Here is a 24,409-nt window from a genome sequence, read left to right on the forward strand (position 1 = left end):
CGCTTGCCACCAATGTGACGGGACCGACCTGTACCCCGACTGGGTACTCCCGCCAAACGTTGCTTCCTCCTGACGGGACACCAACAAGTAACCCCTTCAGCACCGGGCAGAACCAGCGTTGTAGATAGAAGGAGGGACGTCGCTGCACCGAAGCCGCATTGGCACTGTGGCTATCCGAAGCTTAGCTACACAGTGTGGCTACAGCCCACCCCAAACATCAGGCAACACTCATGTTGAGGTGAAAACAGGACTCATTTATTAAAACCAAAGACAGAGCTATATATACACAAGTAAGAAAAGGGGCAAGACAAATATCACATGATCTAATTACCATGGCAGGAAGGAAGTAATTAGATCAAATCCTGCAACACAATATCCGGGGGAAGGACAGAATGACATGAGACGTAAATAATTACATTAATTGGGGACGTAGACGTGGAATGACGATAGACATATAATTGGCTTAAGACAGACAATGGCCAGGACACAGGGATAACAGGAGCTCACAGGATTAACAGCTACCTGTTGTGTAATTGATAATTAGGTATGCAGCAGTGACACCTAGTCATACCTACAGGGGGTCTTAAGACAAGGGCTAACTCACAATAACAGGGGAAACACTTCACACCTATACAATTAACAATGCACAGACAATCAGCCTTCTTCCTACCACAGGATGTCCAGCTGACGTTACAGTTCTGATACTCTGAGTGCTAAAACATGGGGTACATCAGCAGACTGAACCCCTGTATTCACACACAGAAGTCTCTACAAGGCCTGGGCCCATAGTCGATAGGGAGGAGGCTGGCTCTCAGGCCTCTCCAGGGGCCCCAGTGATGGAGGGTTCTGTCACAACAAGTAGTTATTAACAAAGAGCTAATGAACAAACAAGTATTTCTAAGCACACTTGTCTACGTTAAGAAAACACGGCAGCGGTGGGATTTGAACCCACACCTCCGAAGAGACTGGAGCCTTAATCAAGCGCCTTAGACCGCTCGGTCACGCTACCAAGTGACGGTAGAGGGTGTACCACTCTCCAAGGGGGTTTACTCACCAAAGGAAGAGTTGTAGTTTCAACTCCCTCACTTCACTATTCATCATGAAGTGGACCCTTTCACCAGCAGGAAGGACAAAGCTGGCCCTGAGTAATGCAAGATTGAATGGGTGAGGGGACTTTGAAGAAATAACACAGATTTTGCCATACATTAAACTGGGCCAACCAAGCTCTTCCTGCAGCAGAAGCTGACTGGGGTTAGAGCTTGATAATGTAGAATAACTTCAAGTAGGCTTAAAAGTATCTTTCTGCAACACTTTGCAAGATAAGAGTCTTGCTACTGCTTGTTTCCCAGGCTGACAGAATGCAAAGTGACAAGTAGTTATTAACAAAGAGCTAATGAACAAACAAGTATTTCTAAGCACATTTGTCTATGTTAAGAAAACATGGCAGCGGTGGGATTTGAACCCACGCCTCCAGAGAGACTGGAGCCTTAATCAAGCGCCTTAGACCGCTCGGTCACGCTACCAAGTGACGGTAGAGGGTGTACCACTCTCCAAGGGGGTTTACTCACCAAAGGAAGAGTTGTAGTTTCAACTCCCTCACTTCACTATTCATCATGAAGTGGACCCTTTCACCAGCAGGAAGGACAAAGCTGGCCCTGAGTAATGCAAGATTGAATGGGTGAGGGGACTTTGAAGAAATAACACTGATTTTGCTATACTGGGCCAACCAAGCTCTTCCTGCAGCAGAAGCTGACTGGGGTTAGAGCTTGATAATGTAGAATAACTTCAAGTAGGCTTAAAAGTATCTTTCTGCAACACTTTGCAAGATAAGAGACTTGCTACTGCTTGTTTCCCAGGCTGACAGAATGCAAGGTGACAAGTAGTTATTAACAAAGAGCTAATGAACAAACAAGTATTTCTAAGCACACTTGTCTACGTTAAGAAAACATGGCAGCGGTGGGATTTGAACCCACACCTCCGAAGAGACTGGAGCCTTAATCAAGCGCCTTAGACCGCTCGGTCACGCTACCAAGTGACGGTAGAGGGTGTACCACTCTCCAAGGGGGTTTACTCACCAAAGGAAGAGTTGTAGTTTCAACTCCCTCACTTCACTATTCATCATGAAGTGGACCCTTTCACCAGCAGGAAGGACAAAGCTGGCCCTGAGTAATGCAAGATTGAATGGGTGAGGGGACTTTGAAGAAATAACACTGATTTTGCTATACTGGGCCAACCAAGCTCTTCCTGCAGCAGAAGCTGACTGGGGTTAGAGCTTGATAATGTAGAATAACTTCAAGTAGGCTTAAAAGTATCTTTCTGCAACACTTTGCAAGATAAGAGTCTTGCTACTGCTTGTTTCCCAGGCTGACAGAATGCAAAGTGACAAGTAGTTATTAACAAAGAGCTAATGAACAAACAAGTATTTCTAAGCACACTTGTCTACGTTAATAAAACATGGCAGCGGTGGGGTTTGAACCCACGCCTCCATAGAGACTGGAGCCTAAATCCAGCGCCTTAGACCGCTCGGCCACGCTACCAAGTGACAGTGGAGGGGGTACCACTCTCCAAGGGGGTTTACTCACCAAAGGAAGAGTTGTAGTTTCAACTCCCTCACTTCACTATTCATCATGAAGTGGACCCTTTCACCAGCAGGAAGGACAAAGCTGGCCCTGAGTAATGCAAGATTGAATGGGTGAGGGGACTTTGAAGAAATAACACAGATTTTGCCATACATTAAACTGGGCCAACCAAGCTCTTCCTGCAGCAGAAGCTGACTGGGGTTAGAGCTTGATAATGTAGAATAACTTCAAGTAGGCTTAAAAGTATCTTTCTGCAACACTTTGCAAGATAAGAGTCTTGCTACTGCTTGTTTCCCAGGCTGACAGAATGCAAAGTGACAAGTAGTTATTAACAAAGAGCTAATGAACAAACAAGTATTTCTAAGCACATTTGTCTACGTTAAGAAAACATGGCAGCGGTGGGATTTGAACCCACGCCTCCAGAGAGACTGGAGCCTAAATCCATCACCTTAGACCGCTCTGCCAGGCTACCAATTAAAAGTTTAGCGCACGCATGGCAGTGGTGGGATTTGAACCTACGCCTGGGCCAACCAAGCTCTTCCTGCAGCAGAAGCTGACTGGGGTTAGAGCTTGATAATGTAGAATAACTTCAAGTAGGCTTAAAAGTATCTTTCTGCAACACTTTGCAAGATAAGAGTCTTGCTACTGCTTGTTTCCCAGGCTGACAGAATGCAAAGTGACAAGTAGTTATTAACAAAGAGCTAATGAACAAACAAGTATTTCTAAGCATACTTGTTTACGTTAAGAAAACATGGCAGCGCCTCCATAGAGACTGGAGCCTAAATCCAGCGCCTTAGACCGCTCGGCCACGCTACCAAGTGACAGTGGAGGGGGTACCACTCTCCAAGGGGGTTTACTCACCAAAGGAAGAGTTGTAGTTTCAACTCCCTCACTTCACTATTCATCATGAAGTGGACCCTTTCACCATCAGGAAGGACAAAGCTGGCCCTGAGTAATGCAAGATTGAATGGGTGAGGGGACTTTGAAGAAATAACACAGATTTTGCTATACATTAAACTGGGCCAACCAAGCTCTTCCTGCAGCAGAAGCTGACTGGGGTTAGAGCTTGATAATGTAGAATAACTTCAAGTAGGCTTAAAAGTATCTTTCTGCAACACTTTGCAAGATAAGAGTCTTGCTACTGCTTGTTTCCCACGCTGACAGAAAGCAAGCTGACAAGTAGTTACTAACAAAGAGCTAATGAACAAACAAGTATTTCTAAGCACACTTGTCTACGTTAAGAAAACATGGCAGTGGTGGGACTCGAAGCGACGCCTCCAGAGAGACTGGAGCCTAAATCCAGCGCCTTAGACTGCTCGGCCACGCTACCGAGTGACTGCACAGGGTGTACCACTCTCCAAGGGGGTTTACTCACCAAAGGAAGAGTTGTAGTTTCAACTCCCTTCACTTAACTATTCATCATGAAGTGGACCCTTTCACCAGCAGGAAGGACAAAGCTGGCCCTGAGTAATGCAAGATTGAATGGGTGAGGGGACTGATTTTGCTATACTGAGCCAACCAAGCTCTTCCTGCAGCAGAAGCTGACTGGGGTTAGAGCTTGATAATGTAGAATAACTTCAAGTAGGCTTAAAAGTATCTTTCTGCAACACTTTGCAAGATAAGAGTCTTGCTACTGCTTGTTTCCCAGGCTGACAGAAAGCAAGCTGACAAGTAGTTACTAACAAAGAGCTAATGAACAAACAAGTATTTCTAAGCACACTTGTCTACGTTAAGAAAACATGGCAGCGGTGGGATTTGAACCCACGCCTCCGAAGAGACTGGAGCCTTAATCCAGCGCCTTAGACCACTCGGCCACGCTACCAAGTGTCAGTGGAGGGTGTACCACTCTCCAAGGGGGTTTACTCACCAAAGGAAGAGTTGTAGTTTCAACTCCCTTCACTTCACTATTCATCATGAAGTGGACCCTTTCACCAGCAGGAAGGACAAAGCTGGCCCTGAGTAATGCAAGATTGAATGGGTGAGGGGACTTTGAAGAAATAACACTGATTTTGCTATACTGGGCCAACCAAGCTCTTCCTGCAGCAGAAGCTGACTGGGGTTAGAGCTTGATAATGTAGAATAACTTCAAGTAGGCTTAAAAGTATCTTTCTGCAACACTTTGCAAGATAAGAGACTTGCTACTGCTTGTTTCCCAGGCTGACAGAATGCAAGGTGACAAGTAGTTATTAACAAAGAGCTAATGAACAAACAAGTATTTCTAAGCACACTTGTCTACGTTAAGAAAAGATGGCAGTGGTGGGATTCGAACCCACGCCTCCAGAGAGACTGGAGCCTAAACCCAGCGCCTTAGACCGCTCGGACAAGCTACCGAGTGATGGCGGGAGGTGTACCACTCTCCAAGGGGGTTTACTCACCAAAGGAAGAGTTGTAGTTTCAACTCCCTTCACTTCACTATTCATCATGAAGTGGACCCTTTCACCAGCAGGAAGGACAAAGCTGGCCCTGAGTAATGCAAGATTGAATGGGTGAGGGGACTGATTTTGCTATACTGAGCCAACCAAGCTCTTCCTGCAGCAGAAGCTGACTGGGGTTAGAGCTTGATAATGTAGAATAACTTCAAGTAGGCTTAAAAGTATCTTTCTGCAACACTTTGCAAGATAAGAGTCTTGCTACTGCTTGTTTCCCAGGCTGACAGAAAGCAAGCTGACAAGTAGTTACTAACAAAGAGCTAATGAACAAACAAGTATTTCTAAGCACACTTGTCTACGTTAAGAAAACATGGCAGCGGTGGGATTTGAACCCACGCCTCCGAAGAGACTGGAGCCTTAATCCAGCGCCTTAGACCGCTCGGCCACGCTACCAAGTGGCAGTGGAGGGTGTACCACTCTCCAAGGGGGTTTACTCACCAAAGGAAGAGTTGTAGTTTCAACTCCCTTCACTTCACTATTCATCATGAAGTGGACCCTTTCACCAGCAGGAAGGACAAAGCTGGCCCTGAGTAATGCAAGATTGAATGGGTGAGGGGACTTTGAAGAAATAACACTGATTTTGCTATACTGGGCCAACCAAGCTCTTCCTGCAGCAGAAGCTGACTGGGGTTAGAGCTTGATAATGTAGAATAACTTCAAGTAGGCTTAAAAGTATCTTTCTGCAACACTTTGCAAGATAAGAGACTTGCTACTGCTTGTTTCCCAGGCTGACAATGCAAGGTGACAAGTAGTTATTAACAAAGAGCTAATGAACAAACAAGTATTTCTAAGCACACTTGTCTACGTTAAGAAAAGATGGCAGTGGTGAGATTCGAACCCACGCCTCCAGAGAGACTGGAGCCTAAACCCAGCGCCTTAGACCGCTCGGACAAGCTACCGAGTGATGGCGGGAGGTGTACCACTCTCCAAGGGGGTTTACTCACCAAAGGAAGAGTTGTAGTTTCAACTCCCTTCACTTCACTATTCATCATGAAGTGGACCCTTTCACCAGCAGGAAGGACAAAGCTGGCCCTGAGTAATGCAAGATTGAATGGGTGAGGGGACTGATTTTGCTATACTGGGCCAACCAAGCTCTTCCTGCAGCAGAAGCTGACTGGGGTTAGAGCTTGATAATGTAGAATAACTTCAAGTAGGCTTAAAAGTATCTTTCTGCAACACTTTGCAAGATAAGAGTCTTGCTACTGCTTGTTTTTCAGGCTGACAGAATGCAAAGTGACAAGTAGTTATTAACAAAGAGCTAATGAACAAACAAGTATTTCTAAGCACACTTGTCTACGTTAATAAAACACGGCAGCGGTGGGGTTTGAACCCACGCCTCCATAGAGACTGGAGCCTAAATCCAGCGCCTTAGACCGCTCGGCCACGCTACCAAGTGACAGTGGAGGGGGTACCACTCTCCAAGGGGGTTTACTCACCAAAGGAAGAGTTGTAGTTTCAACTCCCTCACTTCACTATTCATCATGAAGTGGACCCTTTCACCAGCAGGAAGGACAAAGCTGGCCCTGAGTAATGCAAGATTGAATGGGTGAGGGGACTTTGAAGAAATAACACAGATTTTGCCATACATTAAACTGGGCCAACCAAGCTCTTCCTGCAGCAGAAGCTGACTGGGGTTAGAGCTTGATAATGTAGAATAACTTCAAGTAGGCTTAAAAGTATCTTTCTGCAACACTTTGCAAGATAAGAGTCTTGCTACTGCTTGTTTCCCAGGCTGACAGAATGCAAAGTGACAAGTAGTTATTAACAAAGAGCTAATGAACAAACAAGTATTTCTAAGCACATTTGTCTATGTTAAGAAAACATTGCAGCGGTGGGATTTGAACCCACGCCTCCAGAGAGACTGGAGCCTAAATACATCACCTTAGACCGCTCTGCCAGGCTACCAATTAAAAGTTTAGCGCACGCATGGCAGTGGTGGGATTTGAACCTACGCCTGGGCCAACCAAGCTCTTCCTGCAGCAGAAGCTGACTGGGGTTAGAGCTTGATAATGTAGAATAACTTCAAGTAGGCTTAAAAGTATCTTTCTGCAACACTTTGCAAGATAAGAGACTTGCTACTGCTTGTTTCCCAGGCTGACAGAATGCAAGGTGACAAGTAGTTATTAACAAAGAGCTAATGAACAAACAAGTACTTCTAAGCACACTTGTCTACGTTAAGAAAACACGGCAGCGGTGGGATTTGAACCCACGCCTCCAAAGAGACTGGAGCCTTAAGCAAGCGCCTTAGACCGCTCGGTCACGCTACCAAGTGACAGTAGAGGGTGTACCACTCTCCAAGGGGGTTTACTCACCAAAGGAAGAGTTGTAGTTTCAACTCCCTCACTTCACTATTCATCATGAAGTGGACCCTTTCACCAGCAGGAAGGACAAAGCTGGCCCTGAGTAATGCAAGATTGAATGGGTGAGGGGACTTTGAAGAAATAACACTGATTTTGCTATACTGGGCCAACCAAGCTCTTCCTGCAGCAGAAGCTGACTGGGGTTAGAGCTTGATAATGTAGAATAACTTCAAGTAGGCTTAAAAGTATCTTTCTGCAACACTTTGCAAGATAAGAGTCTTGCTACTGCTTGTTTCCCAGGCTGACAGAATGCAAAGTGACAAGTAGTTATTAACAAAGAGCTAATGAACAAACAAGTATTTCTAAGCATACTTGTTTACGTTAAGAAAACATGGCAGCGGTGGGGTTTGAACCCACGCCTCCATAGAGACTGGAGCCTAAATCCAGCGCCTTAGACCGCTCGGCCACGCTACCAAGTGACAGTGGAGGGGGGTACCACTCTCCAAGGGGGTTTACTCACCAAAGGAAGAGTTGTAGTTTCAACTCCCTCACTTCACTATTCATCATGAAGTGGACCCTTTCACCAGCAGGAAGGACAAAGCTGGCCCTGAGTAATGCAAGATTGAATGGGTGAGGGGACTTTGAAGAAATAACACAGATTTTGCTATACATTAAACTGGGCCAACCAAGCTCTTCCTGCAGCAGAAGCTGACTGGGGTTAGAGCTTGATAATGTAGAATAACTTCAAGTAGGCTTAAAAGTATCTTTCTGCAACACTTTGCAAGATAAGAGTCTTGCTACTGCTTGTTTCCCAGGCTGACAGAAAGCAAGCTGACAAGTAGTTACTAACAAAGAGCTAATGAACAAACAAGTATTTATAAGCACACTTGTCTACGTTAAGAAAACATGGCAGTGGTGGGACTCGAAGCGACGCCTCCAGAGAGACTGGAGCCTAAATCCAGCGCCTTAGACTGCTCGGCCACGCTACCGAGTGACTGCACAGGGTGTACCACTCTCCAAGGGGGTTTACTCACCAAAGGAAGAGTTGTAGTTTCAACTCCCTTCACTTAACTATTCATCATGAAGTGGACCCTTTCACCAGCAGGAAGGACAAAGCTGGCCCTGAGTAATGCAAGATTGAATGGGTGAGGGGACTGATTTTGCTATACTGAGCCAACCAAGCTCTTCCTGCAGCAGAAGCTGACTGGGGTTAGAGCTTGATAATGTAGAATAACTTCAAGTAGGCTTAAAAGTATCTTTCTGCAACACTTTGCAAGATAAGAGTCTTGCTACTGCTTGTTTCCCAGGCTGACAGAAAGCAAGCTGACAAGTAGTTACTAACAAAGAGCTAATGAACAAACAAGTATTTCTAAGCACACTTGTCTACGTTAAGAAAACATGGCAGCGGTGGGATTTGAACCCACGCCTCCGAAGAGACTGGAGCCTTAATCCAGCGCCTTAGACCACTCGGCCACGCTACCAAGTGACAGTGGAGGGTGTACCACTCTCCAAGGGGGTTTACTCACCAAAGGAAGAGTTGTAGTTTCAACTCCCTTCACTTCACTATTCATCATGAAGTGGACCCTTTCACCAGCAGGAAGGACAAAGCTGGCCCTGAGTAATGCAAGATTGAATGGGTGAGGGGACTTTGAAGAAATAACACTGATTTTGCTATACTGGGCCAACCAAGCTCTTCCTGCAGCAGAAGCTGACTGGGGTTAGAGCTTGATAATGTAGAATAACTTCAAGTAGGCTTAAAAGTATCTTTCTGCAACACTTTGCAAGATAAGAGACTTGCTACTGCTTGTTTCCCAGGCTGACAGAATGCAAGGTGACAAGTAGTTATTAACAAAGAGCTAATGAACAAACAAGTATTTCTAAGCACACTTGTCTACGTTAAGAAAAGATGGCAGTGGTGGGATTCGAACCCACGCCTCCAGAGAGACTGGAGCCTAAACCCAGCGCCTTAGACCGCTCGGACAAGCTACCGAGTGACGGCGGGAGGTGTCCCACTCTCCAAGGGGGTTTACTCACCAAAGGAAGAGTTGTAGTTTCAACTCCCTTCACTTCACTATTCATCATGAAGTGGACCCTTTCACCAGCAGGAAGGACAAAGCTGGCCCTGAGTAATGCAAGATTGAATGGGTGAGGGGACTGATTTTGCTATACTGAGCCAACCAAGCTCTTCCTGCAGCAGAAGCTGACTGGGGTTAGAGCTTGATAATGTAGAATAACTTCAAGTAGGCTTAAAAGTATCTTTCTGCAACACTTTGCAAGATAAGAGTCTTGCTACTGCTTGTTTCCCAGGCTGACAGAAAGCAAGCTGACAAGTAGTTACTAACAAAGAGCTAATGAACAAACAAGTATTTCTAAGCACACTTGTCTACGTTAAGAAAACATGGCAGTGGTGGGATTTGAACCCACGCCTCCGAAGAGACTGGAGCCTTAATCCAGCGCCTTAGACCGCTCGGCCACGCTACCAAGTGACATTGGAGGGTGTACCACTCTCCAAGGGGGTTTACTCACCAAAGGAAGAGTTGTAGTTTCAACTCCCTTCACTTCACTATTCATCATGAAGTGGACCCTTTCACCAGCAGGAAGGACAAAGCTGGCCCTGAGTAATGCAAGATTGAATGGGTGAGGGGACTGATTTTGCTATACTGGGCCAACCAAGCTCTTCCTGCAGCAGAAGCTGACTGGGGTTAGAGCTTGATAATGTAGAATAACTTCAAGTAGGCTTAAAAGTATCTTTCTGCAACACTTTGCAAGATAAGAGTCTTGCTACTGCTTGTTTTTCAGGCTGACAGAATGCAAAGTGACAAGTAGTTATTAACAGAGCTAATGAACAAACAAGTATTTCTAAGCACACTTGTCTACGTTAATAAAACACGGCAGCGGTGGGGTTTGAACCCACGCCTCCATAGAGACTGGAGCCTAAATCCAGCGCCTTAGACCGCTCGGCCACGCTACCAAGTGACAGTGGAGGGGGTACCACTCTCCAAGGGGGTTTACTCACCAAAGGAAGAGTTGTAGTTTCAACTCCCTCACTTCACTATTCATCATGAAGTGGACCCTTTCACCAGCAGGAAGGACAAAGCTGGCCCTGAGTAATGCAAGATTGAATGGGTGAGGGGACTTTGAAGAAATAACACAGATTTTGCCATACATTAAACTGGGCCAACCAAGCTCTTCCTGCAGCAGAAGCTGACTGGGGTTAGAGCTTGATAATGTAGAATAACTTCAAGTAGGCTTAAAAGTATCTTTCTGCAACACTTTGCAAGATAAGAGTCTTGCTACTGCTTGTTTCCCAGGCTGACAGAATGCAAAGTGACAAGTAGTTATTAACAAAGAGCTAATGAACAAACAAGTATTTCTAAGCACATTTGTCTATGTTAAGAAAACATGGCAGCGGTGGGATTTGAACCCACGCCTCCGGAGAGACTGGAGCCTTAATCCAGCGCCTTAGACCGCTCGGCCACGCTACCAAGTGACAGTGGAGGGTGTACCACTCTCCAAGGGGGTTTACTCACCAAAGGAAGAGTTGTAGTTTCAACTCCCTTCACTTCACTATTCATCATGAAAAGGACCCTTTCACCAGCAGGAAGGACAAAGCTGGCCCTGAGTAATGCAAGATTGAATGGGTGAGGGGACTTTGAAGAAATAACACTGATTTTGCTATACTGGGCCAACCAAGCTCTTCCTGCAGCAGAAGCTGACTGGGGTTAGAGCTTGATAATGTAGAATAACTTCAAGTAGGCTTAAAAGTATCTTTCTGCAACACTTTGCAAGATAAGAGACTTGCTACTGCTTGTTTCCCAGGCTGACAGAATGCAAGGTGACAAGTAGTTATTAACAAAGAGCTAATGAACAAACAAGTATTTCTAAGCACACTTGTCTACGTTAAGAAAAGATGGCAGTGGTGGGATTCGAACCCACGCCTCCAGAGAGACTGGAGCCTAAACCCAGCGCCTTAGACCGCTCGGACAAGCTACCGAGTGACGGCGGGATGTGTACCACTCTCCAAGGGGGTTTACTCACCAAAGGAAGAGTTGTAGTTTCAACTCCCTTCACTTCACTATTCATCATGAAGTGGACCCTTTCACCAGCAGGAAGGACAAAGCTGGCCCTGAGTAATGCAAGATTGAATGGGTGAGGGGACTGATTTTGCTATACTGGGCCAACCAAGCTCTTCCTGCAGCAGAAGCTGACTGGGGTTAGAGCTTGTTAATGTAGAATAACTTCAAGTAGGCTTAAAAGTATCTTTCTGCAACACTTTGCAAGATAAGAGACTTGCTACTGCTTGTTTCCCAGGCTGACAGAATGCAAGGTGACAAGTAGTTATTAACAAACAGCTAATGAACAAACAAGTATTTCTAAGCACACTTGTCTACGTTAAGAAAACATTGCAGCAGTGAGATTTGAACCCATGCCTCCAGAGAGACTGGAGCCTAAATCCAGCGCCTTAGACCGCTCTGCCAGGCTACCAATTGAAAGTTTGGCGCACGCATGGCAGCGGTGGGATTTGAACCCACGCCTGGGCCAACCAAGCTCTTCCTGCAGCAGAAGCTGACTGGGGTTAGAGCTTGTTAATGTAGAATAACTTCAAGTAGGCTTAAAAGTATCTTTCTGCAACACTTTGCAAGATAAGAGTCTTGCTACTGCTTGTTTCCCAGGCTGACAGAATGCAAAGTGACAAGTAGTTATTAACAAAGAGCTAATGAACAAACAAGTATTTCTAAGCATACTTGTTTACGTTAAGAAAACATGGCAGCGGTGGGGTTTGAACCCACGCCTCCATAGAGACTGGAGCCTAAATCCAGCGCCTTAGACCGCTCGGCCACGCTACCAAGTGACAGTGGAGGGGGGTACCACTCTCCAAGGGGGTTTACTCACCAAAGGAAGAGTTGTAGTTTCAACTCCCTCACTTCACTATTCATCATGAAGTGGACCCTTTCACCAGCAGGAAGGACAAAGCTGGCCCTGAGTAATGCAAGATTGAATGGGTGAGGGGACTTTGAAGAAATAACACAGATTTTGCTATACATTAAACTGGGCCAACCAAGCTCTTCCTGCAGCAGAAGCTGACTGGGGTTAGAGCTTGATAATGTAGAATAACTTCAAGTAGGCTTAAAAGTATCTTTCTGCAACACTTTGCAAGATAAGAGTCTTGCTACTGCTTGTTTCCCAGGCTGACAGAAAGCAAGCTGACAAGTAGTTACTAACAAAGAGCTAATGAACAAACAAGTATTTCTAAGCACACTTGTCTACGTTAAGAAAACATGGCAGTGGTGGGACTCGAAGCGACGCCGCCAGAGAGACTGGAGCCTAAATCCAGCGCCTTAGACTGCTCGGCCACGCTACCGAGTGACTGCACAGGGTGTACCACTCTCCAAGGGGGTTTACTCACCAAAGGAAGAGTTGTAGTTTCAACTCCCTTCACTTCACTATTCATCATGAAGTGGACCCTTTCACCAGCAGGAAGGACAAAGCTGGCCCTGAGTAATGCAAGATTGAATGGGTGAGGGGACTCTGAAGAAATAACACTGATTTTGCTATACTGAGACTTGCTACTGCTTGTTTCCCAGGCTGACAGAATGCAAGGTGACAAGTAGTTATTAACAAACAGCTAATGAACAAACAAGTATTTCTAAGCACACTTGTCTACGTTAAGAAAACATGGCAGCAGTGGGATTTGAACCCATGCCTCCAGAGAGACTGGAGCCTAAATCCAGCGCCTTAGACCGCTCTGCCAGGCTACCAATTGAAAGTTTGGAGCACGCATGGCAGTGGTGGGATTTGAACCCACGCCTGGGCCAACCAAGCTCTTCCTGCAGCAGAAGCTGACTGGGGTTAGAGCTTGATAATGTAGAATAACTTCAAGTAGGCTTAAAAGTATCTTTCTGCAACACTTTGCAAGATAAGAGACTTGCTACTGCTTGTTTCCCAGGCTGACAGAATGCAAGGTGACAAGTAGTTACTAACAAAGAGCTAATGAACAAACAAGTATTTCTAAGCACACTTGTCTACGTTAAGAAAACATGGCAGGGGTGGGATTTGAACCCACGCCTCCGAAAAGATTAGAGCCTTAAGCAAGCGCCTTAGACCGCTCGGTCACGCTACCAAGTGACAGTAGAGGGTGTACCACTCTCCAAGGGGGTTTACTCACCAAAGGAAGAGTTGTAGTTTCAACTCCCTTCACTTCACTATTCATCATGAAGTGGACCCTTTCACCAGCAGGAAGGACAAAGCTGGCCCTGAGTAATGCAAGATTGAATGGGTGAGGGGACTTTGAAGAAATAACACTGATTTTGCTATACTGGGCCAGCCAAGCTCTTCTTGCAGCAGAAGCTGACTGGGGTTAGAGCTTGATAATGTAGAATAACTTCAAGTAGGCTTAAAAGTATCTTTCTGCAACACTTTGCAAGATAAGAGACTTGCTACTGCTTGTTTTCCAGGCTGACAGAATGCAAGGTGACAAGTAGTTACTAACAAAGAGCTAATGAACAAACAAGCACACTTGTCTACGTTAAGAAAACATGGCAGCGGTGGGATTTGAACCCACGCCTCCGAAGAGACCGGAGCCTAAACCCAGCGCCTTAAACCACTCGGCTACGCTACCAAGTGACGGCGGAGGGTGTACCACTCTCCAAGGGGGTTTACTCACCAAAGGAAGAGTTGTAGTTTCAACTCCCTTCACTTCACTATTCATCATGAAGTGGACCCTTTCACCAGCAGGAAGGACAAAGCTGGCCCTGAGTAATGCAAGATTGAATGGGTGAGGGGACTTTGAAGAAATAACACTGATTTTGCTATACTGGGCCAACCAAGCTCTTCCTGCAGCAGAAGCTGACTGGGGTTAGAGCTTGATAATGTAGAATAACTTCAAGTAGGCTTAAAAGTATCTTTCTGCAACACTTTGCAAGATAAGAGACTTGCTACTGCTTGTTTTCCAGGCTGACAGAATGCAAGGTGACAAGTAGTTACTAACAAAGAACTAATGAACAAACAAGTATTTCTAAGCACACTTGTCTACGTTAAGAAAACATGGCAGCGGTGGGATTTGAACCCACGCCTCCGAAGAGACTGGAGCCTTAACCCAGCGCCTTAGACCGCTCGGCCACGCTACCGAGTGACGGCTAGTGGTGTACTACTCTCCAAGGGGGTTTACGCATCAAAGGAAGAGTTGTAGTTTCAACTCCCTTCACTTCACTATTCATCATGAAGTGGACCCTTTCACCAGCAGGAAGGACAAAGCTGGCCCTGAGTAATGCAAGATTGAATGGGTGAGGGGACTTTGAAGAAATAACACTGATTTTGCTATACTGGGCCAACCAAGCTCTTCCTGCAGCAGAAGCTGACTGGGGTTAGAGCTTGATAATGTAGAATAACTTCAAGTAGGCTTAAAAGTATCTTTCTGCAACACTTTGGAAGATAAGAGACTTGCTACTGCTTGTTTCCCAGGTTGACAGAATGCAAGGTGACAAGTAGTTATTAACAAAGAGCTAATGAACAAACAAGTATTTCTAAGCACACTTGTCTACGTTAAGAAAACATGGCAGCGGTGGGATTTGAACCCACGCCTCCGAAGAGACTGGAGCCTTAATCCAGCGCCTTAGACCGCTCGGTCACGCTACCAAGTGACAGTGGAGGGTGTACCACTCTCCAAGGGGGTTTACTCACCAAAGGAAGAGTTGTAGTTTCAACTCCCTTCACTTCACTATTCATCATGAAAAGGACCCTTTCACCAGCAGGAAGGACAAAGCTGGCCCTGAGTAATGCAAGATTGAATGGGTGAGGGGACTTTGAAGAAATAACACTGATTTTGCTATACTGGGCCAACCAAGCTCTTCCTGCAGCAGAAGCTGACTGGGGTTAGAGCTTGATAATGTAGAATAACTTCAAGTAGGCTTAAAAGTATCTTTCTGCAACACTTTGCAAGATAAGAGACTTGCTACTGCTTGTTTCCCAGGCTGACAGAATGCAAGGTGACAAGTAGTTATTAACAAAGAGCTAATGAACAAACAAGTATTTCTAAGCACACTTGTCTACGTTAAGAAAAGATGGCAGTGGTGGGATTCGAACCCACGCCTCCAGAGAGACTGGAGCCTAAACCCAGCGCCTTAGACCGCTCGGACAAGCTACCCAGTGACGGCGGGAGGTGTACCACTCTCCAAGGGGGTTTACTCACCAAAGGAAGAGTTGTAGTTTCAACTCCCTTCACTTCACTATTCATCATGAAGTGGACCCTTTCACCAGCAGGAAGGACAAAGCTGGCCCTGAGTAATGCAAGATTGAATGGGTGAGGGGACTGATTTTGCTATACTGGGCCAACCAAGCTCTTCCTGCAGCAGAAGCTGACTGGGGTTAGAGCTTGTTAATGTAGAATAACTTCAAGTAGGCTTAAAAGTATCTTTCTGCAACACTTTGCAAGATAAGAGACTTGCTACTGCTTGTTTCCCAGGCTGACAGAATGCAAGGTGACAAGTAGTTATTAACAAACAGCTAATGAACAAACAAGTATTTCTAAGCACACTTGTCTACGTTAAGAAAACATTGCAGCAGTGAGATTTGAACCCATGCCTCCAGAGAGACTGGAGCCTAAATCCAGCGCCTTAGACCGCTCTGCCAGGCTACCAATTGAAAGTTTGGCGCACGCATGGCAGCGGTGGGATTTGAACCCACGCCTGGGCCAACCAAGCTCTTCCTGCAGCAGAAGCTGACTGGGGTTAGAGCTTGTTAATGTAGAATAACTTCAAGTAGGCTTAAAAGTATCTTTCTGCAACACTTTGCAAGATAAGAGTCTTGCTACTGCTTGTTTCCCAGGCTGACAGAATGCAAAGTGACAAGTAGTTATTAAAAAAGAGCTAATGAACAAACAAGTATTTCTAAGCATACTTGTTTACGTTAAGAAAACATGGCAGCGGTGGGGTTTGAACCCACGCCTCCATAGAGACTGGAGCCTAAATCCAGCGCCTTAGACCGCTCGGCCACGCTACCAAGTGACAGTGGAGGGGGTACCACTCTCCAAGGGGGTTTACTCACCAAAGGAAGAGTTGTAGTTTCAACTCCCTTCACTTCACTATTCATCATGAAGTGGACCCTTTCACCAGCAGGAAGGACAAAGCTGGCCCTGAGTAATGCAAGATTGAATGGGTGAGGGGACTGATTTTGCTATACTGGGCCAACCAAGCTCTTCCTGCAGCAGAAGCTGACTGGGGTTAGAGCTTGATAATGTAGAATAACTTCAAGTAGGCTTAAAAGTATCTTTCTGCAACACTTTGCAAGATAAGAGTCTTGCTACTGCTTGTTTCCCAGGCTGACAGAATGCAAAGTGACAAGTAGTTATTAACAAAGAGCTAATGAACAAACAAGTATTTCTAAGCACACTTGTCTACGTTAATAAAACATGGCAGCGGTGGGGTTTGAACCCACGCCTCCATAGAGACTGGAGCCTAAATCCAGCGCCTTAGACCGCTCGGCCACGCTACCAAGTGACAGTGGAGGGGGTACCACTCTCCAAGGGGGTTTACTCACCAAAGGAAGAGTTGTAGTTTCAACTCCCTCACTTCACTATTCATCATGAAGTGGACCCTTTCACCAGCAGGAAGGACAAAGCTGGCCCTGAGTAATGCAAGATTGAATGGGTGAGGGGACTTTGAAGAAATAACACAGATTTTGCCATACATTAAACTGGGCCAACCAAGCTCTTCCTGCAGCAGAAGCTGACTGGGGTTAGAGCTTGATAATGTAGAATAACTTCAAGTAGGCTTAAAAGTATCTTTCTGCAACACTTTGCAAGATAAGAGTCTTGCTACTGCTTGTTTCCCAGGCTGACAGAATGCAAAGTGACAAGTAGTTATTAACAAAGAGCTAATGAACAAACAAGTATTTCTAAGCACATTTGTCTACGTTAAGAAAACATGGCAGCGGTGGGATTTGAACCCACGCCTCCAGAGAGACTGGAGCCTAAATCCATCACCTTAGACCGCTCTGCCAGGCTACCAATTAAAAGTTTAGCGCACGCATGGCAGTGGTGGGATTTGAACCTACGCCTGGGCCAACCAAGCTCTTCCTGCAGCAGAAGCTGACTGGGGTTAGAGCTTGATAATGTAGAATAACTTCAAGTAGGCTTAAAAGTATCTTTCTGCAACACTTTGCAAGATAAGAGTCTTGCTACTGCTTGTTTCCCAGGCTGACAGAATGCAAAGTGACAAGTAGTTATTAACAAAGAGCTAATGAACAAACAAGTATTTCTAAGCATACTTGTTTACGTTAAGAAAACATGGCAGCGCCTCCATAGAGACTGGAGCCTAAATCCAGCGCCTTAGACCGCTCGGCCACGCTACCAAGTGACAGTGGAGGGGGTACCACTCTCCAAGGGGGTTTACTCACCAAAGGAAGAGTTGTAGTTTCAACTCCCTCACTTCACTATTCATCATGAAGTGGACCCTTTCACCAGCAGGAAGGACAAAGCTGGCCCTGAGTAATGCAAGATTGAATGGGTGAGGGGACTTTGAAGAAATAACACAGATTTTACTATACATTAAACTGGGCCAACCAAGCTCTTCCTGCAGCAGAAGCTGACTGGGGTTAGAGCTTGATAATGTAGAATAACTTCAAGTAGGCTTAAAAGTATCTTTCTGCAACACTTTGCAAGATAAGAGTCTTGCTACTGCTTGTTTCCCAGGCTGACAGAAAGCAAGCTGACAAGTAGTTACTAACAAAGAGCTAATGAACAAACAAGTATTTCTAAGCACACTTGTCTACGTTAAGAAAACATGGCAGTGGTGGGACTCGAAGCGACGCCTCCAGAGAGACTGGAGCCTAAATCCAGCGCCTTAGACTGCTCGGCCACGCTACCGAGTGACTGCACAGGGTGTACCACTCTCCAAGGGGGTTTACTCACCAAAGGAAGAGTTGTAGTTTCAACTCCCTTCACTTAACTATTCATCATGAAGTGGACCCTTTCACCAGCAGGAAGGACAAAGCTGGCCCTGAGTAATGCAAGATTGAATGGGTGAGGGGACTGATTTTGCTATACTGAGCCAACCAAGCTCTTCCTGCAGCAGAAGCTGACTGGAAGCTTGATAATGTAGAATAACTTCAAGTAGGCTTAAAAGTATCTTTCTGCAACACTTTGCAAGATAAGAGTCTTGCTACTGCTTGTTTCCCAGGCTGACAGAAAGCAAGCTGACAAGTAGTTACTAACAAAGAGCTAATGAACAAACAAGTATTTCTAAGCACACTTGTCTACGTTAAGAAAACATGGCAGCGGTGGGATTTGAACCCACGCCTCCGAAGAGACTGGAGCCTTAATCCAGCGCCTTAGACCACTCGGCCACGCTACCAAGTGACAGTGGAGGGTGTACCACTCTCCAAGGGGGTTTACTCACCAAAGGAAGAGTTGTAGTTTCAACTCCCTTCACTTCACTATTCATCATGAAGTGGACCCTTTCACCAGCAGGAAGGACAAAGCTGGCCCTGAGTAATGCAAGATTGAATGGGTGAGGGGACTTTGAAGAAATAACACTGATTTTGCTATACTGGGCCAACCAAGCTCTTCCTGCAGCAGAAGCTGACTGGGGTTAGAGCTTGATAATGTAGAATAACTTCAAGTAGGCTTAAAAGTATCTTTCTGCAACACTTTGCAAGATAAGAGACTTGCTACTGCTTGTTTCCCAGGCTGACAGAATGCAAGGTGACAAGTAGTTATTAACAAAGAGCTAATGAACAAACAAGTATTTCTAAGCACACTTGTCTACGTTAAGAAAAGATGGCAGTGGTGGGATTCGAACCCACGCCTCCAGAGAGACTGGAGCCTAAACCCAGCGCCTTAGACCGCTCGGACAAGCTACCGAGTGACGGCGGGAGGTGTACCACTCTCCAAGGGGGTTTACTCACCAAAGGAAGAGTTGTAGTTTCAACTCCCTTCACTTCACTATTCATCATGAAGTGGACCCTTTCACCAGCAGGAAGGACAAAGCTGGCCCTGAGTAATGCAAGATTGAATGGGTGAGGGGACTGATTTTGCTATACTGAGCCAACCAAGCTCTTCCTGCAGCAGAAGCTGACTGGGGTTAGAGCTTGATAATGTAGAATAACTTCAAGTAGGCTTAAAAGTATCTTTCTGCAACACTTTGCAAGATAAGAGTCTTGCTACTGCTTGTTTCCCAGGCTGACAGAAAGCAAGCTGACAAGTAGTTACTAACAAAGAGCTAATGAACAAACAAGTATTTCTAAGCACACTTGTCTACGTTAAGAAAACATGGCAGTGGTGGGATTTGAACCCACGCCTCCGAAGAGACTGGAGCCTTAATCCAGCGCCTTAGACCGCTCGGCCACGCTACCAAGTGACAGTGGAGGGTGTACCACTCTCCAAGGGGGTTTACTCACCAAAGGAAGAGTTGTAGTTTCAACTCCCTTCACTTCACTATTCATCATGAAGTGGACCCTTTCACCAGCAGGAAGGACAAAGCTGGCCCTGAGTAATGCAAGATTGAATGGGTGAGGGGACTGATTTTGCTATACTGGGCCAACCAAGCTCTTCCTGCAGCAGAAGCTGACTGGGGTTAGAGCTTGATAATGTAGAATAACTTCAAGTAGGCTTAAAAGTATCTTTCTGCAACACTTTGCAAGATAAGAGTCTTGCTACTGCTTGTTTTTCAGGCTGACAGAATGCAAAGTGACAAGTAGTTATTAACAAAGAGCTAATGAACAAACAAGTATTTCTAAGCACACTTGTCTACGTTAATAAAACACAGCAGCGGTGGGGTTTGAACCCACGCCTCCATAGAGACTGGAGCCTAAATCCAGCGCCTTAGACCGCTCGGCCACGCTACCAAGTGACAGTGGAGGGGGTACCACTCTCCAAGGGGGTTTACTCACCAAAGGAAGAGTTGTAGTTTCAACTCCCTCACTTCACTATTCATCATGAAGTGGACCCTTTCACCAGCAGGAAGGACAAAGCTGGCCCTGAGTAATGCAAGATTGAATGGGTGAGGGGACTTTGAAGAAATAACACAGATTTTGCCATACATTAAACTGGGCCAACCAAGCTCTTCCTGCAGCAGAAGCTGACTGGGGTTAGAGCTTGATAATGTAGAATAACTTCAAGTAGGCTTAAAAGTATCTTTCTGCAACACTTTGCAAGATAAGAGTCTTGCTACTGCTTGTTTCCCAGGCTGACAGAATGCAAAGTGACAAGTAGTTATTAACAAAGAGCTAATGAACAAACAAGTATTTCTAAGCACATTTGTCTATGTTAAGAAAACATGGCAGCGGTGGGATTTGAACCCACGCCTCCAGAGAGACTGGAGCCTAAATCCATCACCTTGGACCGCTCTGCCAGGCTACCAATTAAAAGTTTAGCGCACGCATGGCAGTGGTGGGATTTGAACCTACGCCTGGGCCAACCAAGCTCTTCCTGCAGCAGAAGCTGACTGGGGTTAGAGCTTGATAATGTAGAATAACTTCAAGTAGGCTTAAAAGTATCTTTCTGCAACACTTTGCAAGATAAGAGACTTGCTACTGCTTGTTTCCCAGGCTGACAGAATGCAAGGTGACAAGTAGTTATTAACAAAGAGCTAATGAACAAACAAGTATTTCTAAGCACGCTTGTCTACGTTAAGAAAACACGGCAGCGGTGGGATTTGAACCCACGCCTCCAAAGAGACTGGAGCCTTAAGGAAGCGCCTTAGACCGCTCGGTCACGCTACCAAGTGACAGTAGAGGGTGTACCACTCTCCAAGGGGGTTTACTCACCAAAGGAAGAGTTGTAGTTTCAACTCCCTCACTTCACTATTCATCATGAAGTGGACCCTTTCACCAGCAGGAAGGACAAAGCTGGCCCTGAGTAATGCAAGATTGAATGGGTGAGGGGACTTTGAAGAAATAACACTGATTTTGCTATACTGGGCCAACCAAGCTCTTCCTGCAGCAGAAGCTGACTGGGGTTAGAGCTTGATAATGTAGAATAACTTCAAGTAGGCTTAAAAGTATCTTTCTGCAACACTTTGCAAGATAAGAGTCTTGCTACTGCTTGTTTCCCAGGCTGACAGAATGCAAAGTGACAAGTAGTTATTAACAAAGAGCTAATGAACAAACAAGTATTTCTAAGCATACTTGTTTACGTTAAGAAAACATGGCAGCGGTGGGGTTTGAACCCACGCCTCCATAGAGACTGGAGCCTAAATCCAGCGCCTTAGACCGCTCAGCCACGCTACCAAGTGACAGTGGAGGGGGTACCACTCTCCAAGGGGGTTTACTCACCAAAGGAAGAGTTGTAGTTTCAACTCCCTCACTTCACTATTCATCATGAAGTGGACCCTTTCACCAGCAGGAAGGACAAAGCTGGCCCTGAGTAATGCAAGATTGAATGGGTGAGGGGACTTTGAAGAAATAACACAGATTTTGCTATACATTAAACTGGGCCAACCAAGCTCTTCCTGCAGCAGAAGCTGACTGGGGTTAGAGCTTGATAATGTAGAATAACTTCAAGTAGGCTTAAAAGTATCTTTCTGCAACACTTTGCAAGATAAGAGTCTTGCTACTGCTTGTTTCCCAGGCTGACAGAAAGCAAGCTGACAAGTAGTTACTAACAAAGAGCTAATGAACAAACAAGTATTTCTAAGCACACTTGTCTACGTTAAGAAAACATGGCAGTGGTGGGACTCGAAGCGACGCCTCCAGAGAGACTGGAGCCTAAATCCAGCGCCTTAGACTGCTTGGCCACGCTACCGAGTGACTGCACAGGGTGTACCACTCTCCAAGGGGGTTTACTCACCAAAGGAAGAGTTGTAGTTTCAACTCCCTTCACTTAACTATTCATCATGAAGTGGACCCTTTCACCAGCAGGAAGGACAAAGCTGGCCCTGAGTAATGCAAGATTGAATGGGTGAGGGGACTGATTTTGCTATACTGAGCCAACCAAGCTCTTCCTGCAGCAGAAGCTGACTGGGGTTAGAGCTTGATAATGTAGAATAACTTCAAGTAGGCTTAAAAGTATCTTTCTGCAACACTTTGCAAGATAAGAGTCTTGCTACTGCTTGTTTCCCAGGCTGACAGAAAGCAAGCTGACAAGTAGTTACTAACAAAGAGCTAATGAACAAACAAGTATTTCTAAGCACACTTGTCTACGTTAAGAAAACATGGCAGCGGTGGGATTTGAACCCACGCCTCCGAAGAGACTGGAGCCTTAATCCAGCGCCTTAGACCGCTCGGCCACGCTACCAAGTGACAGTGGAGGGTGTACCACTCTCCAAGGGGGTTTACTCACCAAAGGAAGAGTTGTAGTTTCAACTCCCTTCACTTCACTATTCATCATGAAAAGGACCCTTTCACCAGCAGGAAGGACAAAGCTGGCCCTGAGTAATGCAAGATTGAATGGGTGAGGGGACTTTGAAGAAATAACACTGATTTTGCTATACTGGGCCAACCAAGCTCTTCCTGCAGCAGAAGCTGACTGGGGTTAGAGCTTGATAATGTAGAATAACTTCAAGTAGGCTTAAAAGTATCTTTCTGCAACACTTTGCAAGATAAGAGACTTGCTACTGCTTGTTTCCCAGGCTGACAGAATGCAAGGTGACAAGTAGTTATTAACAAAGAGCTAATGAACAAACAAGTATTTCTAAGCACACTTGTCTACGTTAAGAAAAGATGGCAGTGGTGGGATTCGAACCCACGCCTCCAGAGAGACTGGAGCCTAAACCCAGCGCCTTAGACCGCTCGGACAAGCTACCGAGTGACGGCGGGAGGTGTACCACTCTCCAAGGGGGTTTACTCACCAAAGGAAGAGTTGTAGTTTCAACTCCCTTCACTTCACTATTCATCATGAAGTGGACCCTTTCACCAGCAGGAAGGACAAAGCTGGCCCTGAGTAATGCAAGATTGAATGGGTGAGGGGACTGATTTTGCTATACTGGGCCAACCAAGCTCTTCCTGCAGCAGAAGCTGACTGGGGTTAGAGCTTGTTAATGTAGAATAACTTCAAGTAGGCTTAAAAGTATCTTTCTGCAACACTTTGCAAGATAAGAGACTTGCTACTGCTTGTTTCCCAGGCTGACAGAATGCAAGGTGACAAGTAGTTATTAACAAACAGCTAATGAACAAACAAGTATTTCTAAGCACACTTGTCTACGTTAAGAAAACATTGCAGCAGTGAGATTTGAACCCATGCCTCCAGAGAGACTGGAGCCTAAATCCAGCGCCTTAGACCGCTCTGCCAGGCTACCAATTGAAAGTTTGGCGCACGCATGGCAGCGGTGGGATTTGAACCCACGCCTGGGCCAACCAAGCTCTTCCTGCAGCAGAAGCTGACTGGGGTTAGAGCTTGTTAATGTAGAATAACTTCAAGTAGGCTTAAAAGTATCTTTCTGCAACACTTTGCAAGATAAGAGTCTTGCTACTGCTTGTTTCCCAGGCTGACAGAAAGCAAGCTGACAAGTAGTTACTAACAAAGAGCTAATGAACAAACAAGTATTTCTAAGCACACTTGTCTACGTTAAGAAAACATGGCAGTGGTGGGACTCGAAGCGACGCCTCCAGAGAGACTGGAGCCTAAATCCAGCGCCTTAGACTGCTTGGCCACGCTACCGAGTGACTGCACAGGGTGTACCACTCTCCAAGGGGGTTTACTCACCAAAGGAAGAGTTGTAGTTTCAACTCCCTTCACTTAACTATTCATCATGAAGTGGACCCTTTCACCAGCAGGAAGGACAAAGCTGGCCCTGAGTAATGCAAGATTGAATGGGTGAGGGGACTGATTTTGCTATACTGAGCCAACCAAGCTCTTCCTGCAGCAGAAGCTGACTGGGGTTAGAGCTTGATAATGTAGAATAACTTCAAGTAGGCTTAAAAGTATCTTTCTGCAACACTTTGCAAGATAAGAGTCTTGCTACTGCTTGTTTCCCAGGCTGACAGAAAGCAAGCTGACAAGTAGTTACTAACAAAGAGCTAATGAACAAACAAGTATTTCTAAGCACACTTGTCTACGTTAAGAAAACATGGCAGCGGTGGGATTTGAACCCACGCCTCCGAAGAGACTGGAGCCTTAATCCAGCGCCTTAGACCGCTCGGCCACGCTACCAAGTGACAGTGGAGGGTG

At 45.7% G+C, this 24,409-nt stretch overlaps 22 non-coding genes across 22 annotated transcripts; all 22 read right to left on the reverse strand.

The window, feature by feature from the left end:
• Positions 1–1,441: 1,441 nt before the first annotated feature.
• Positions 1,442–1,523, reverse strand: TRNAL-AAG (transfer RNA leucine (anticodon AAG)). Its single transcript has one exon. It is a non-coding gene; the product is annotated as a tRNA-Leu (tRNA).
• Positions 1,524–2,455: 932 nt separating this feature from the next.
• Positions 2,456–2,537, reverse strand: TRNAL-UAG (transfer RNA leucine (anticodon UAG)). The gene has a single exon. It is a non-coding gene; the product is annotated as a tRNA-Leu (tRNA).
• Positions 2,538–4,319: 1,782 nt separating this feature from the next.
• TRNAL-AAG (transfer RNA leucine (anticodon AAG)) lies at positions 4,320–4,401 on the reverse strand. Its single transcript has one exon. It is a non-coding gene; the product is annotated as a tRNA-Leu (tRNA).
• A 918-nt stretch (positions 4,402–5,319) lies between these two features.
• Positions 5,320–5,401, reverse strand: TRNAL-AAG (transfer RNA leucine (anticodon AAG)). The gene has a single exon. It is a non-coding gene; the product is annotated as a tRNA-Leu (tRNA).
• Positions 5,402–6,317: 916 nt separating this feature from the next.
• TRNAL-UAG (transfer RNA leucine (anticodon UAG)) lies at positions 6,318–6,399 on the reverse strand. Its single transcript has one exon. It is a non-coding gene; the product is annotated as a tRNA-Leu (tRNA).
• Positions 6,400–7,700: 1,301 nt separating this feature from the next.
• On the reverse strand, positions 7,701–7,782 carry TRNAL-UAG (transfer RNA leucine (anticodon UAG)). The gene has a single exon. It is a non-coding gene; the product is annotated as a tRNA-Leu (tRNA).
• Positions 7,783–8,707: 925 nt separating this feature from the next.
• On the reverse strand, positions 8,708–8,789 carry TRNAL-AAG (transfer RNA leucine (anticodon AAG)). Its single transcript has one exon. It is a non-coding gene; the product is annotated as a tRNA-Leu (tRNA).
• A 918-nt stretch (positions 8,790–9,707) lies between these two features.
• TRNAL-AAG (transfer RNA leucine (anticodon AAG)) lies at positions 9,708–9,789 on the reverse strand. Its single transcript has one exon. It is a non-coding gene; the product is annotated as a tRNA-Leu (tRNA).
• Positions 9,790–10,197: 408 nt separating this feature from the next.
• TRNAL-UAG (transfer RNA leucine (anticodon UAG)) lies at positions 10,198–10,279 on the reverse strand. The gene has a single exon. It is a non-coding gene; the product is annotated as a tRNA-Leu (tRNA).
• A 432-nt stretch (positions 10,280–10,711) lies between these two features.
• On the reverse strand, positions 10,712–10,793 carry TRNAL-AAG (transfer RNA leucine (anticodon AAG)). Its single transcript has one exon. It is a non-coding gene; the product is annotated as a tRNA-Leu (tRNA).
• Positions 10,794–12,073: 1,280 nt separating this feature from the next.
• On the reverse strand, positions 12,074–12,155 carry TRNAL-UAG (transfer RNA leucine (anticodon UAG)). Its single transcript has one exon. It is a non-coding gene; the product is annotated as a tRNA-Leu (tRNA).
• A 1,690-nt stretch (positions 12,156–13,845) lies between these two features.
• Positions 13,846–13,927, reverse strand: TRNAL-UAG (transfer RNA leucine (anticodon UAG)). The gene has a single exon. It is a non-coding gene; the product is annotated as a tRNA-Leu (tRNA).
• Positions 13,928–14,353: 426 nt separating this feature from the next.
• Positions 14,354–14,435, reverse strand: TRNAL-AAG (transfer RNA leucine (anticodon AAG)). The gene has a single exon. It is a non-coding gene; the product is annotated as a tRNA-Leu (tRNA).
• A 426-nt stretch (positions 14,436–14,861) lies between these two features.
• Positions 14,862–14,943, reverse strand: TRNAL-AAG (transfer RNA leucine (anticodon AAG)). Its single transcript has one exon. It is a non-coding gene; the product is annotated as a tRNA-Leu (tRNA).
• Positions 14,944–16,223: 1,280 nt separating this feature from the next.
• Positions 16,224–16,305, reverse strand: TRNAL-UAG (transfer RNA leucine (anticodon UAG)). The gene has a single exon. It is a non-coding gene; the product is annotated as a tRNA-Leu (tRNA).
• A 410-nt stretch (positions 16,306–16,715) lies between these two features.
• Positions 16,716–16,797, reverse strand: TRNAL-UAG (transfer RNA leucine (anticodon UAG)). Its single transcript has one exon. It is a non-coding gene; the product is annotated as a tRNA-Leu (tRNA).
• Positions 16,798–18,574: 1,777 nt separating this feature from the next.
• Positions 18,575–18,656, reverse strand: TRNAL-AAG (transfer RNA leucine (anticodon AAG)). Its single transcript has one exon. It is a non-coding gene; the product is annotated as a tRNA-Leu (tRNA).
• Positions 18,657–19,574: 918 nt separating this feature from the next.
• Positions 19,575–19,656, reverse strand: TRNAL-AAG (transfer RNA leucine (anticodon AAG)). Its single transcript has one exon. It is a non-coding gene; the product is annotated as a tRNA-Leu (tRNA).
• A 410-nt stretch (positions 19,657–20,066) lies between these two features.
• TRNAL-UAG (transfer RNA leucine (anticodon UAG)) lies at positions 20,067–20,148 on the reverse strand. The gene has a single exon. It is a non-coding gene; the product is annotated as a tRNA-Leu (tRNA).
• Positions 20,149–21,449: 1,301 nt separating this feature from the next.
• On the reverse strand, positions 21,450–21,531 carry TRNAL-UAG (transfer RNA leucine (anticodon UAG)). The gene has a single exon. It is a non-coding gene; the product is annotated as a tRNA-Leu (tRNA).
• Positions 21,532–22,455: 924 nt separating this feature from the next.
• On the reverse strand, positions 22,456–22,537 carry TRNAL-AAG (transfer RNA leucine (anticodon AAG)). Its single transcript has one exon. It is a non-coding gene; the product is annotated as a tRNA-Leu (tRNA).
• Positions 22,538–24,309: 1,772 nt separating this feature from the next.
• TRNAL-AAG (transfer RNA leucine (anticodon AAG)) lies at positions 24,310–24,391 on the reverse strand. The gene has a single exon. It is a non-coding gene; the product is annotated as a tRNA-Leu (tRNA).
• Positions 24,392–24,409: the final 18 nt, after the last annotated feature.

Source organism: Sceloporus occidentalis, unplaced genomic scaffold (genome assembly GCF_023333645.1).
Source record: "Sceloporus occidentalis isolate IW3139 unplaced genomic scaffold, rSceOcc1.0.p SCAF_28, whole genome shotgun sequence".
Taxonomy (NCBI): Eukaryota; Metazoa; Chordata; class Lepidosauria; order Squamata; family Phrynosomatidae; genus Sceloporus; species Sceloporus occidentalis.